The sequence below is a fragment of the Dipodomys merriami genome, unplaced genomic scaffold (genome assembly GCF_024711535.1).
Source record: "Dipodomys merriami isolate MVZ:Mamm:240054 unplaced genomic scaffold, mDipMer1.0.p SCAF_56, whole genome shotgun sequence".
Lineage (NCBI taxonomy): Eukaryota > Metazoa > Chordata > Mammalia > Rodentia > Heteromyidae > Dipodomys > Dipodomys merriami.
In genome coordinates, this window is record NW_027206135.1 from 5951619 (window position 1) to 5964018 (window position 12400).

Below are 12400 nucleotides of genomic sequence, written 5' to 3' on the forward strand. Positions count from 1 at the left end.
CTTTGTCAGGAGAGGACATCCACGCTTTGGAGAATGCAGGTAGCCAAGGAAAGTGTGGCGCTCAGCCACGCATGGCACACGGCACGGCACGTCCAGTGTCCTGACGGACATACAACGCTGAACCCAATCGGCAGTCCAGCAGGGATAGCACAGGATGGGGAAAGTGCACTCCCCGCCCACCCCACCCCCTCCCTGCAGCAGTAGGCACCCACGGCCCCCTCCTGAGCCCACCGTCTGGGAGCCAGCCTTGCTTTCTACTTGCCCATGGCCTGGCCCCCTGTACCATCATGCATCCTGTGCCACCGCGGACCCTGGCGCACACGTGAAGCCAGCAGTTGCTCCAAGAGGGCAGGGAGGCAACAGCTATGCCTGGCCAGCCTGGGAGCACATCTGTGCCTTGAGCAGCAGACCTGTTATGACTGTGCATGGGTGGTTCAGTGGTAGAATTCTCGCCTGCCACGCGGGAGGCCCGGGTTCGATTCCTGGCCCATGCAGTACATTGCCAAATCTTATTTTGGCCCTTAGCCTATGCACACATGTGCACACACACTCACACACGCTCACAGTCACACAGAAAATATTCCTTCTTCCATCTTTGCCCACTACTCCTTCACCTCACACCATTTCAAACACACACAAACACACACCCCACCACACTGTACCTGCATCCTGTCCCGGCACCCCATCAACCCCCCTCCTGACATCTCCTACCCCTGAATGTTACTACCCTCTCTCCAAACCACTAACTAGCTCACAACTACACTTTTCCAATGGCCACAACACCTGTTCTCAGCTCTCCTACATGTCCCACTATCATCCGTGCATACCATGGACCTCCCGGGACTTCCAGTGCTACCATGCCCCATGAATACTGCTGTCTCCCCTATGCCACCCTCAGCCACAGCATGTCTTTGAATCCCCACAGCAGCACAGCTGACACCTACCATCTCCACCCTCACCCCACCCAAACCCCTCATCTCCCATAATCCACAACTTAGCTCAAGGCTCACCGCTTGCACAGTGTCTGCTCCTCGGGCATCTCTAAATTACCTTCTCAAACATGAACTTGTCCCTTGCAAGGTGTGGGTGGTCTTAATGGAGAAGAGATTTTACTCTTGAGCCTTCCTTACCACTAGCCTACAACTGTATATACCTTGTAGCTTCCTCCATCCATCCAACCATCCATCCATCCCTCCCTCCTTCCCTCCATCCCTCCCTCCCTCCCTGTCCTTCTCTCCCTTTCACCCTCCTCTCTCCTCTCATCCATATCTCTCTGTCTTTCCCTGTCTCTCCGTCTGTCTCTCTGTCCCTGTCTCTCTGTCTCTCTGTCTCTGCCTCTCTGTCTCTCTGTCTCTGTCTCTCTGTCTCTGTCTCTGTCTTTGTCTTTCTCTGTCTCTGTCTCTGTCTCTGTCTCTGTCTCTGTCTCTGTCTCTGTCTCTCTCTCTCTCTCTCTCTCTCTCTCTCTCTCTCACTCTCTCAGTAGACATCTGTGATTAGAGCAGCTTGATCTTGCTGGAACAGTGGCCAGTTCCTAGTTCCTCCCATTTGCTTTGTGCTGCTCCTCTCCTTCCTCCTTCAGTATCCCAATCCGCCCTTGGCACACCCAGCACCCACCATCATTCCTCCACCTCCAACTGCAACCCTCCTCCCACAGGCTTTGGCTCACTTGTGTTGCTGACCACTCACAATCTCCAGTCTCCTCCACCTGGCTTCCTCCTACCTTCTTAGACCCATGGTAGCTTAGTCTCCACCCACAAGCCACCCAGCACAGTCACTCGGGGCTTAGGGTCCCATGCTCAAATGCTCTGAACCTCCGAAGAACCTCAGTTGATTGCAAGCCCCATCCCCATTCCTTTCCCCCCAACTTCCCACAGGCATTCTCCCACCACCCAGAGCCTGGACTCTACCTGTCCATCTAACTCTCATTGCTGTCACACCTTTGCCCCGAGCGCCACGGGACGCCTGCCATGCAAGAGAACAGACGCTTTCACCCAGCAAGAGCTTACCGTCATGACCCACCTGCAAGAGAAACACCCTGCCTCCTGACAGCCATGTGTAAAGCACAGTGGGTCCTCGGCACAGGTGGCAGGGAGCCCTGTGTCCAACTGTCACCAACAGGTTGACCGCTAGCCTGGCTGCCCATCGGCTTCCCTCTAAAGGGAATTGGGGCGGCAAGCCCATTGAGCTCTGCACTTGACTGGGAGGCAGCCGCACAAGATGGATCTGGGCTGTGAGGTGAGGTTCAGACCAGAGTGGCAACCCACTACAGATCCCACGGAGCACATCCTCTGTTCCCTCCTGGCCATGTGGAGACGGGGTTGAGAGTTTGCCCATGACCATCCGGTGTCCTCCAGCCCACGCTCCTGTCACCAAGCCTATTGGTGTCGGCTTGGCTGTTGCTTATTCCCCCAGCGACACACATCTCCCTGACCTTGCCTGTAGCTAGCTGCCCCTTGTCTACTTTGCAGCCACCTAACTAACCCCTGATGCCTCTTCACACTTCTGCCTCTCTCTTTGGGGGAGGTTGTGCAGCAGGGAGGGAGAGATCTCCATCCACACTGGCTCAGCTCAGGTGACCACCAAACCCACTGCCATGGGTGGAGAAAAACTGGAGTGCAGGACTCGATGCCTGGCCAGAGGGAGGTACCAACCAGTTCAATGACTGCTGCCACATAGCCAACCAGACCAGGCAGGGAGGTGAACTGGAGGGCATAGGCCCCTCTCACCATTGGGAATGTGCCTGTAGCCACAGGAGGTGTGGCCAAAGCAGCTCTGTGGAAGAGTCCTGGAGCCATCCCAGAAATAACACCAATGAGTGAGGGGGTGGGGGGGGGGAATAAGGGCAAGAGGGACAGGGAGGAGGGGGATGGGAAAAGAGAGAGTTAGCGAGGGAGGGAGAGACACAGGCAGGGAAGGAGGGAGTGAGGAAATGGGGCAGGGAGGGAGGGAGGAAGGGAATGAGTGGATTCAGGAGTGTCAGAGTGAGGGAATGGGCGGGTACATAATGGGGTGAATGGGGATGCAGTGAATGGGTTGTTGAGTCTGTGAGTAGGTGACTGAATGGGGTCGGACATGTGAGCCGCCGTGTAAATGCTGGTGAAAGTTGGTGTGCGAGAGTAGGGGTAAGTGTGTGTGTGTGTGTGTGTGAGTGTGGGGGGGGGGTTGAAGAGGGAATAATAAGTCTGGCGATGAATGAATGAACAACATGATTGAATGAGTGAGTGAGTGAGTGAGTGCGTGATGGGTGTGGAAGGTTGAGTAGGGAGATGTATGAGTTAAGCAGGAATTGATGGAGTGGGCAAGGGGTTGGGTAGATGAGACGGATCTAGAGAGTATTTGGGTGAAGAGGAGGGTGAAGGGGGGTGTGACTGGGTGGCTTGATGAAGGAATGTGTGTACACAGTGACTTGCTGAGCAAGTGGGTGAGCAGGTAGGTGGCTGGGTAGAGGTGCGAGTGAACTGCAGACCAAGGGATTTTAGATGATTGGGTACATAGATAGAGCACAGCATGAGTAGGTGACTGAAGGAGTGAGCGCCCAGAAGAGTCGAGTGTATGCGGCATGAGGGAATGTACTGGGGATGAATGAGGGCAGCCCGGGAGTGAGTGAGTGAGTGAGTGAACGAGTGAGTGAATGAGTGAGTGAGTGAGCTGGAGGTTGCACAAGTGACAGCTAGAGCAAGGGAAGGGTAGGTGTGCAGGAAGGGAGATAGATGCCTGAGAGAATCGGAGAGAGACTTGGTATATGTTGGAGTGAGCAGGTGATCAAATGAGCCAGAGGGAAGAATGCCTGAGCTTAGGGTTGGGGGTGGGGGGGAGCAGCTCAGGGGGAAGGGGATATGCAAGTGAACAAGCAGGTGAGTGAGGTGAGGGAGTCCTTGAGGGTGGTAGGAAAGGAAGGAGAGCAGGACCAGAGGGACAGAAGGAGTGAAAGACGGAGGGAGTGATGCAACACAGGAGGGAAGGAGGCAGGGAGGGTAAGATTAGGAGGGAAAGGGAGAGAGGCAGGCAGTGGATGGGCCAGTGGGGGAGTGTGGGGTGAGTGAGTGGTGGATTGGAAGACTGGGTTTGGAGATTGCGATGGGCTGAGGCTGGAGAAAGGTGAGTAGAGGCTCAGTAAGATTCAAGAAGGAAGTCAGGCGGTTGACTCAGGTGTGGATGGTGTGTGTGTGTGTGTGTGTGTGTATGTGCGCGCGCTAGCGCTGCTGCTCACAAGCACACTCTTGCTAGGATAGGCTGGTGGTGTTGGTGCAGTGTCAGCATTCCTCTCTCAGCTGGCCAGGCCGGGCGAGTTCTGGGGTGGCCAGATGAGGAAAGGGAGATGTTGGCTAAGGAAGGGAAAAGCAAAGGGAAGAAGCTGAAGGTGGCAGGGTGGGGTACCAGGCCGGGGAACAAGCAGGCAAGCAGTGATGCTGCCTGCAGGAGGAAGGGTGAGTGCGCAGTTGGTTGGGGCCTGGGAGGAGCGCTAGTCCCAAAAGGGGGTGGGTGGAGTTGTGTGGTGGAGGCAAGCTGGGAAGTGGAAGGGCAGTGAAGAAGGCAAGTGAAAGTGGGAAAGGAAGAAGAAAGGCTTCCCTGACCGGGAATCGAACCCGGGCCGCGGCGGTGAGAGCGCCGAATCCTAACCACTAGACCACCAGGGAGCGTGCCGCTGCCTGCACGGAGCACTCGTCCTGCAACCCAGCAGCGCTGCCGGACACTCACCGCCTCTGGACACCTGCCATCCACCGGCCCCGTGGGTTGGAGGTATGGCTGGCCAAAAAGACAAGGACACTGGCGAGCCGGTTGCCTGGCCGACCTCCCCCTCGCCCTCCCCCTCCGCCTCCCCCCTTTGCCCGTCTCCACTCCTCCTCCCTCGTCCCTCCCCGTCAGCCAAGGCAAGGCACAGCAAGGCAAGGCAAGGCAAGGCAAGGCAAGGCAAGGCAAGGCAAGGCAAAGCAAGCGGCAGCTCTCCTCCTGCCTGTAGCCGCGAGCAGCCCGCAATCCTGGCCGGCTGCGGCAGTGTCCAACACAACACGCGTGCACTCCGGCACCCACGCCCTCTCCTCCCGCGCGCAGGCCGAGCCACAGCTGGAGCTGGCTAAAAGGTCGGCCGGCTGCATTGAGTCGCCTGGTGCTGCAGCGTTGCGTTGGCCGGGAATCGAACCCGGGTCAACTGCTTGGAAGGCAGCTATGCTCACCACTATACCACCAACGCCACACGCCACGGCCAGCGCACACAGCACGCCGGCGACGGGCGCGGGCCACAGCTCCTGCGGGGAAGGAGGCGGGGGTTGCGGAGTGCGGGTGCCGGTGCCGGTGCGGGTGCGGGTGGGGGGGAGCGCGTGTCTCGCACCTCACTTCTCTGTGGGCTGGGACACGCGGCGCTGCCGGGCCAGCCCGAGCCACACACGCACGGCCCGTCCTGCGCCACGCCCGAAGCTGCTGGCTGCCCCGCAGCCACGCAAAGGGACGGGTTGGGTCCAGCCTAGCCTCCTGGTTCCTGCGGGGCGCCCTCCGAGCTCCCGCCGCCTGACTGCTCCCGAGCCCTGCGCGGCACGCCTGCGGGCTGGACGCGGGCGCGGCGACGCGACGGCCGACAGCCACAGCGTCTCCCTTGGTCCGACCCGCAGCCCAGCACCCCCACTTGCAGGGCCCGCTCGCCGGCTCGTCTGTGAGTCCCGACTGGTGGCTGGGCGGCAGACGCCGACGACGGCGAGCGAGAGGTGGAAGGCGAGCGCTCGGGCGCTGGCTCGGGGGGCCTGGAGCTGCTGAAGTGAGGACGCCTTGGAGCAGAGAGGCCGCGCTGGGTGGTGGGCAAAAAGAACGCCACAGCGGCCTCCCCGTCGGGGAATCGAACCCCGGTCTCCCGCGTGACAGGCGGGGATACTCACCACTATACTAACGAGGATGACGCCGCCTACCGTCGGGGACACAGGCCCCTCTCCGACAGCCGCGCGGACCCGGACCTGGGGCTCGCATCTGCCCTGTCTGGCCTCCGACCCCAAGCCCAAGCCCAAGCCCAAGCCCAAGCACGCGCGGCCGCGCTCTCCCCACAAGCCCGGCCCCACCCGCCTGCCAAGGACCCACCCGGGGCCACCTGCCCGCCGGGGTCACCTGCCCGCCGCCGCCGCCGCCGCCGCCGCCGCCGCCTTCGCCTCGGTGCCTGTGCGTGCGGAGCCGAGCAAGAAGCACCGGCCGGCCCGCAGCGGGCTGGTTGCGCGCCTCCAGCTTGCACGCCGCGCGCAGCCGCCGCTCGATCGTGGGGGCGGGCGTGCGCTGGACCTCGCGGGACTGAGACCCTAAGCCTCCCCGCTGACCCCGTTTGCCCTCCGACCCCCAGACCGGCAATACAGCGCGCCGAGCGCACCCCGGTGGAACGTGGCTCCCGGCCAGGGCCAGGGCGCACGCCTGGCCCTGGCCAGGCGAGTGGAGAAGCCAGCAGCTGCGCCTCGCCGTCAGGATGGCCGAGCGGTCTAAGGCGCTGCGTTCAGGTCGCAGTCTCCCCTGGAGGCGTGGGTTCGAATCCCACTCCTGACAACCTCGTCTTTTGGCCACAGACACTCAGGGAACCCTGCCTGCGGCCCGCCCACCCCAGCCAACAATCACAGCACTACCTTGCCTTCTCCTCCTGCCTTGCCCTCGCTTTCTTGCCACCCTCCCTTCTATCTTGCTCCTCCTGTCGCCTCTCCCTCCCTCCCCTCGGGGTGGCGGGCAGGGCCTTCTACCCACTGTCAAAGTCCATTCCCAGGCACGCACACACGCACGACCCACCAACTCAGGTGGAGCTTCACCCCTTCCATCTACCGCTCCCTCCTTCTTTCCTCCAGTGGCTTGCTCTGCTGGCCCTCCACCTTCCATCTCCCCTTACCCCCACCATTCTACACCCGCACACACAACAAAAGACATGCGCACGCGCGCGCCTGTGCGCGCGCACACACACACACACTCAAGCCCAGTGATCCCCACCAACACAACCCTAACCAACAAGCCCACACAGTGACAAAGACAGACTGACTGGTGGCTGCCCTGAGCCCAGCAACCGCTCACACCTGTGCCATTTGGAAAGCCCTCCCACCCATCCCACAGCACCGGCTTACGGCAGCAGGGCCCAGGCAGCCACTCGCCCACAGCCGCACATTTCTGCACACCGAGGCTCTAGGGGACAACCCTGTGCCACTTCTTGTCCTGTTCACCAGTCTCTGCCCCACATACCCCCCACCCCGTCCTCTGACTCATTCCCTTTTCTCATCCCGTTCTCACAGCACCCTGCCGGGGTTCACGCGCTCCCTGTCTTCCCATCCTCCTCCTCATGGGACAGCTTGCCTTGGGGTTGGACGCGCTGGCTGCATTGCTTTCTCTGCCCGCACTGGCCAACATCTCTCACAATGAGGCACACCCAGGCTAGGCTCGCCAGTGAGAGCCAGACCCCAGGAAAAGGACAAGGAAGGGCAGGGCAGGGCAGGGCAGGGCAAAACAAGGGAACAAAGGTGCTGAGCCATGCCAACACAATGACCGGCATGAGTGGACAGGGCGGCTTAGCCCCAGCCCCGGCGTCGACCACCTGGACACCACAAAGCACCCCTAAGGGAAGGCACAGGGCCTGGGCTGTGGGAACACACCAGGGCAGCCCCGCGCCACCGCAAGTGGTGCCTCTGACCTGTGCATCGTACCACACTGGCCAGGCCAGGCCAGCCAGGCCGGGCAAGCTTCGTCAAGAGACGGCATCCACACTTTGGAGAGTACTGGTGGCTGTGGAAACCATGGCACTCGGCCACTCACGGAAGCACACCGCATGGCACGGCAGGGCGGGACGGACACTCGTCGCACCTCCTGACCCAGATGGCGAGGGGGAAAGGAGTGAGTCTACACCTCGCTCACCACGCCCCTTCCCTGCGGCACCGGGCGCCCCACCGCTCCCTCCTGGACCGACTGACTGTTTGGGAGCCAACCTTTTTTTCTACTTGCCCAGCTGCTGGCTCCCTGTGCCATCCAGGATCCCGGCGCACTCTTGAAGCCAGCAGTTGCTCACAGGGCAGGGAGACAAGGGCCGGCCCTCGCCTCGCCGACCTGGGAGCACATCTGGGGCATGTCCAGAAGTGGCACGTCATCTATGCATGGGTGGTTCAGTGGTAGAATTCTCGCCTGCCACGCGGGAGGCCCGGGTTCGATTCCCGGCCCATGCAAAGCACTACCATAGCATATTTTGCTCCCGTGTGTGCTCTGCTCCTTACTTCCCTCCTTTACACACATGCACACGCACATGCACTGCCAAACACAACTATTCCTTTGCCCTTTCTTGCCCACCACTCCTTCACTCTAACCCATTTCACATAAACACAAAAGCAGCCCACCACACTGCACCTTCATCCCAGCCTGCCACACAATCTCCTCACCCTCTGATATCTCCTACCCATGGACATGACCACCCTCACTTCAAACTCCTATCTAGTCCACAAACTGCACTTTCCCAGTGGCCACAACACCTGCTCCCTGCTCGCCCACCAGGCCCCACCATCATCCGCGCACACCAGGGACCTCTCAGGACTCCCCATAGAATCATCCCATGTCCACGTGGCCACCTTCACTGTGTCGCCCAGAGCCACAGCATGTCTTCGAATACCCCCACTGCACCACAGCTGACACCCACACCTGTCTCCACCCTCACCCCACCCACAACTCCTCATCTCCCACAACTTGGTTCAAGGCTCACCACTTGCACCTCGTCTGCTCCTTGGGCATCACTGTATGAGCCTGGGCCTGTACTTCATTACATGTCACTAGACTTCATTCCATAAACTCGCCCCGTGCAGGTTTGGTCTCAGTGGAGAAGTGACGCCACCATTCTCTTGTGCACTAGCTTTGCCTACCGCTACTCAACCACTGCACACACCATGTAGTGTGTGAAGGGTGGGGGTATAGAGTCATTCTCCCAATCCGATTCTGTGTGTGTGTAGGGGGGGAGTCTGTGTGTTTGTGTGTCTCTCTGTGTGTCTGTGGTCTGTGTGACCCACTGCCTGTCTCTGGGCAGTCACTCTTCCAAAAGCCACATGGGGGATGGGGACTCTAGAAGCGCCCAGGGTGACCTCCTGATCTGGTCAACAGTTCTCGGGACCTCCGTGTCTTCCTACCATGTCCCCAACCCCTTCCATTCTCTCTGCACCCGGCTGAGGGTGATGCTATCGGTGTCTTGCTGGGAAACGGACCTCCTTCTCCTCTGGAGACTGCTTGGCTCAGAAATGGGAAGGGGGATGTCTTTCTCTTCCCAGATTGGCCAACACCTCTCACAATGAGGCACAGTGAGGCAACAGACACCAGTGATAGCCAGACCACCACCACCACCATCAACACCACCACCACCACCACCACCACCACCACCGCCGCCGCTGGAATCAGACAGGAAGTGGAAATGGGAGCAGGGCAGCACAAAGCAGAGTAGAGTAGAGCAGAGCAGAGCAGAGCAGAGTAGGGGTGACGAGCCGAAACAATGGCTCAGGTGAGTGGAGTGTGGAGCATAGGGCCAAAGCCTTAAGTCTGGGTCACGTGGGTGGCTAGCCACAGCTCCAGCACTCAGCACCTGGACACCACAAAGTACCCCAAGGAGAAAGCACCTGGCCTGGGCCATAGGAACATATCAGGGCAGCCCCTCGGCGCCAGGAGTGATGCCGCTGACCTGCACGTCGGACCAGACAGGACAGGAGAGGACTGGACAGGCGAGCTTTGTCAGGAGAGGACATCCACGCTTTGGAGAATGCAGGTAGCCAAGGAAAGTGTGGCGCTCAGCCACGCATGGCACACGGCACGGCACGTCCAGTGTCCTGACGGACATACAACGCTGAACCCAATCGGCAGTCCAGCAGGGATAGCACAGGATGGGGAAAGTGCACTCCCCGCCCACCCCACCCCCTCCCTGCAGCAGTAGGCACCCACGGCCCCCTCCTGAGCCCACCGTCTGGGAGCCAGCCTTGCTTTCTACTTGCCCATGGCCTGGCCCCCTGTACCATCATGGATCCTGTGCCACCGCGGACCCTGGCGCACACGTGAAGCCAGCAGTTGCTCCAAGAGGGCAGGGAGGCAACAGCTATGCCTGGCCAGCCTGGGAGCACATCTGTGCCTTGAGCAGCAGGCCTGTGATGACTGCGCATGGGTGGTTCAGTGGTAGAATTCTCGCCTGCCACGCGGGAGGCCCGGGTTCGATTCCCGGCCCATGCAGTACATTGCCAAATCTTATTTTGGCCCTTAGCCTATGCACACATGTGCACACACACTCACACACGCTCACAGTCACACAGAAAATATTCCTTCTTCCATCTTTGCCCACTACTCCTTCACCTCACACCATTTCAAACACACACAAACACACACCCCACCACACTGTACCTGCATCCTGTCCCGGCACCCCATCAACCCCCCTCCTGACATCTCCTACCCCTGAATGTTACTACCCTCTCTCCAAACCACTAACTAGCTCACAACTACACTTTTCCAATGGCCACAACACCTGTTCTCAGCTCTCCTACATGTCCCACTATCATCCGTGCATACCATGGACCTCCCGGGACTTCCAGTGCTACCATGCCCCATGAATACTGCTGTCTCCCCTATGCCACCCTCAGCCACAGCACGTCTTTGAATCCCTGCAGCAGCACAGCTAACACCTACCATCTCCACCCTCACCCCACCCAAACCCCTCATCTCCCATAATCCACAACTTGGCTCAAGGCTCACCACTTGCACAGTGTCTGCTCCTCGGGCATCACTGAATTACCTTCTCAAACATGAACTTGTCCCTTGCAAGGTGTGGGTGGTCTTAATGGAGAAGAGATTTTACTCTTGAGCCTTCCTTACCACTAGCCTACCACTGTATATAGCTTGTAGCTTCCTCCATCCATCCAACCATCCATCCATCCCTCCCTCCTTCCCTACCTCCCTCCCTCCCTCCCTGTCCTTCTCTCCCTTTAACCCTCCTCTCTCCTCTCATCCATATCTCTCTGTCTTTCCCTGTCTCTCTGTCTGTCTCTCTGTCCCTGTCTCTGTCTCTCTGTCTCTGCCTCTCTGTCTCTGTCTCTGTCTCTCTGTCTCTGTCTCTCTGTCTCTGTCTCTGTCTCTGTCTCTGTCTCTGTCTCTGTCTCTGTCTCTCTCTCTGTCTCTGTCTCTCTCTCTGTCTCTCTCTCTGTCTCTGTCTCTCTCTCTCTCTCTCTCTCTCTCAGTAGACATCTGTGATTAGAGCAGCTTGATCTTGCTGGAACAGTGGCCAGTTCCTAGTTCCTCCCATTTGCTTTGTGCTGCTCCTCTCCTTCCTCCTTCAGTATCCCAGCACACCCAGCACCCACCATCATTCCTCCACCTCCAACTGCAACCCTCCTCCCACAGGCTTTGGCTCACTTGTGTTGCTGACCACTCACAATCTCCAGTCTCCTCCACCTGGCTTCCTCCTACCTTCTTAGACCCATGGTAGCTTAGTCTCCACCCACAAGCCACCCAGCACAGTCACTCGGGGCTTAGGGTCCCATGCTCAAATGCTCTGAACCTCCGAAGAACCTCAGTTGATTGCAAGCCCCATCCCCATTCCTTTCCCCCCAACTTCCCACAGGCATTCTCCCACCACCCAGGGCCTGGACTCTACCTGTCCATCTAACTCTCATTGCTGTCACACCTTTGTCCCGAGCGCCACGGGACGCCTGCCATGCAAGAGAACAGACGCTTTCACCCAGCAAGAGCTTACCGTCATGACCCACCTGCAAGAGAAACACCCTGCCTCCTGACAGCCATGTGTAAAGCACAGTGGGTCCTCGGCACAGGTGGCAGGGAGCCCTGTGTCCAACTGTCACCAACAGGTTGACCGCTAGCCTGGCTGCCCATCGGCTTCCCTCTAAAGGGAATTGGGGCGGCAAGCCCATTGAGCTCTGCACTTGCCTGGGAGGCAGCCGCACAAGATGGATCTGGGCTGTGAGGTGAGGTTCAGACCAGAGTGGCAACCCACTACAGATCCCACGGAGCACATCCTCTGTTCCCTCCTGGCCATGTGGAGACGGGGTTGAGAGTTTGGCCATGATCATCCAGTGTCCTCCAGCCCACGCTCCTGTCACCAAGCCTATTGGTGTCGGCTTGGCTGTTGCTTATTCCCCCAGCGACACACATCTCCCTGCCCTTGCCTGTAGCTAGCTGCCCCTTGTCTACTTTGCAGCCACCTAACTAACCCCTGATGCCTCTTCACACTTCGGCCTCTCTCTTTGGGGGAGGTTGTGCAGCAGGGAGGGAGAGATCTCCATCCACACTGGCTCAGCTCAGGTGACCACCAAACCCACTGCCATGGGTGGAGAAAAACTGGAGTGCAGGACTCGATGCCTGGCCAGAGGGAGGTACCAACCAGTTCAATGACTGCTGCCACATAGCCAACCAGACCAGGCAGGGAGGTGAAATGGAG

The 12400-nt window shown here is 59.2% G+C and overlaps 7 non-coding genes across 7 annotated transcripts; 4 read left to right on the plus strand and 3 right to left on the minus strand.

Moving 5' to 3' along the window:
• The first annotated feature begins 423 nt into the window (after positions 1-423).
• Trnag-gcc (transfer RNA glycine (anticodon GCC)) lies at positions 424-494 on the plus strand. Its single transcript has one exon. It is a non-coding gene; the product is annotated as a tRNA-Gly (tRNA).
• Positions 495-4565: 4071 nt separating this feature from the next.
• On the minus strand, positions 4566-4637 carry Trnae-cuc (transfer RNA glutamic acid (anticodon CUC)). Its single transcript has one exon. It is a non-coding gene; the product is annotated as a tRNA-Glu (tRNA).
• Positions 4638-5119: 482 nt separating this feature from the next.
• Trnag-ucc (transfer RNA glycine (anticodon UCC)) lies at positions 5120-5191 on the minus strand. The gene has a single exon. It is a non-coding gene; the product is annotated as a tRNA-Gly (tRNA).
• A 621-nt stretch (positions 5192-5812) lies between these two features.
• Positions 5813-5884, minus strand: Trnad-guc (transfer RNA aspartic acid (anticodon GUC)). The gene has a single exon. It is a non-coding gene; the product is annotated as a tRNA-Asp (tRNA).
• A 546-nt stretch (positions 5885-6430) lies between these two features.
• Positions 6431-6513, plus strand: Trnal-cag (transfer RNA leucine (anticodon CAG)). The gene has a single exon. It is a non-coding gene; the product is annotated as a tRNA-Leu (tRNA).
• Positions 6514-8088: 1575 nt separating this feature from the next.
• On the plus strand, positions 8089-8159 carry Trnag-gcc (transfer RNA glycine (anticodon GCC)). The gene has a single exon. It is a non-coding gene; the product is annotated as a tRNA-Gly (tRNA).
• A 1955-nt stretch (positions 8160-10114) lies between these two features.
• On the plus strand, positions 10115-10185 carry Trnag-gcc (transfer RNA glycine (anticodon GCC)). Its single transcript has one exon. It is a non-coding gene; the product is annotated as a tRNA-Gly (tRNA).
• Positions 10186-12400: the final 2215 nt, after the last annotated feature.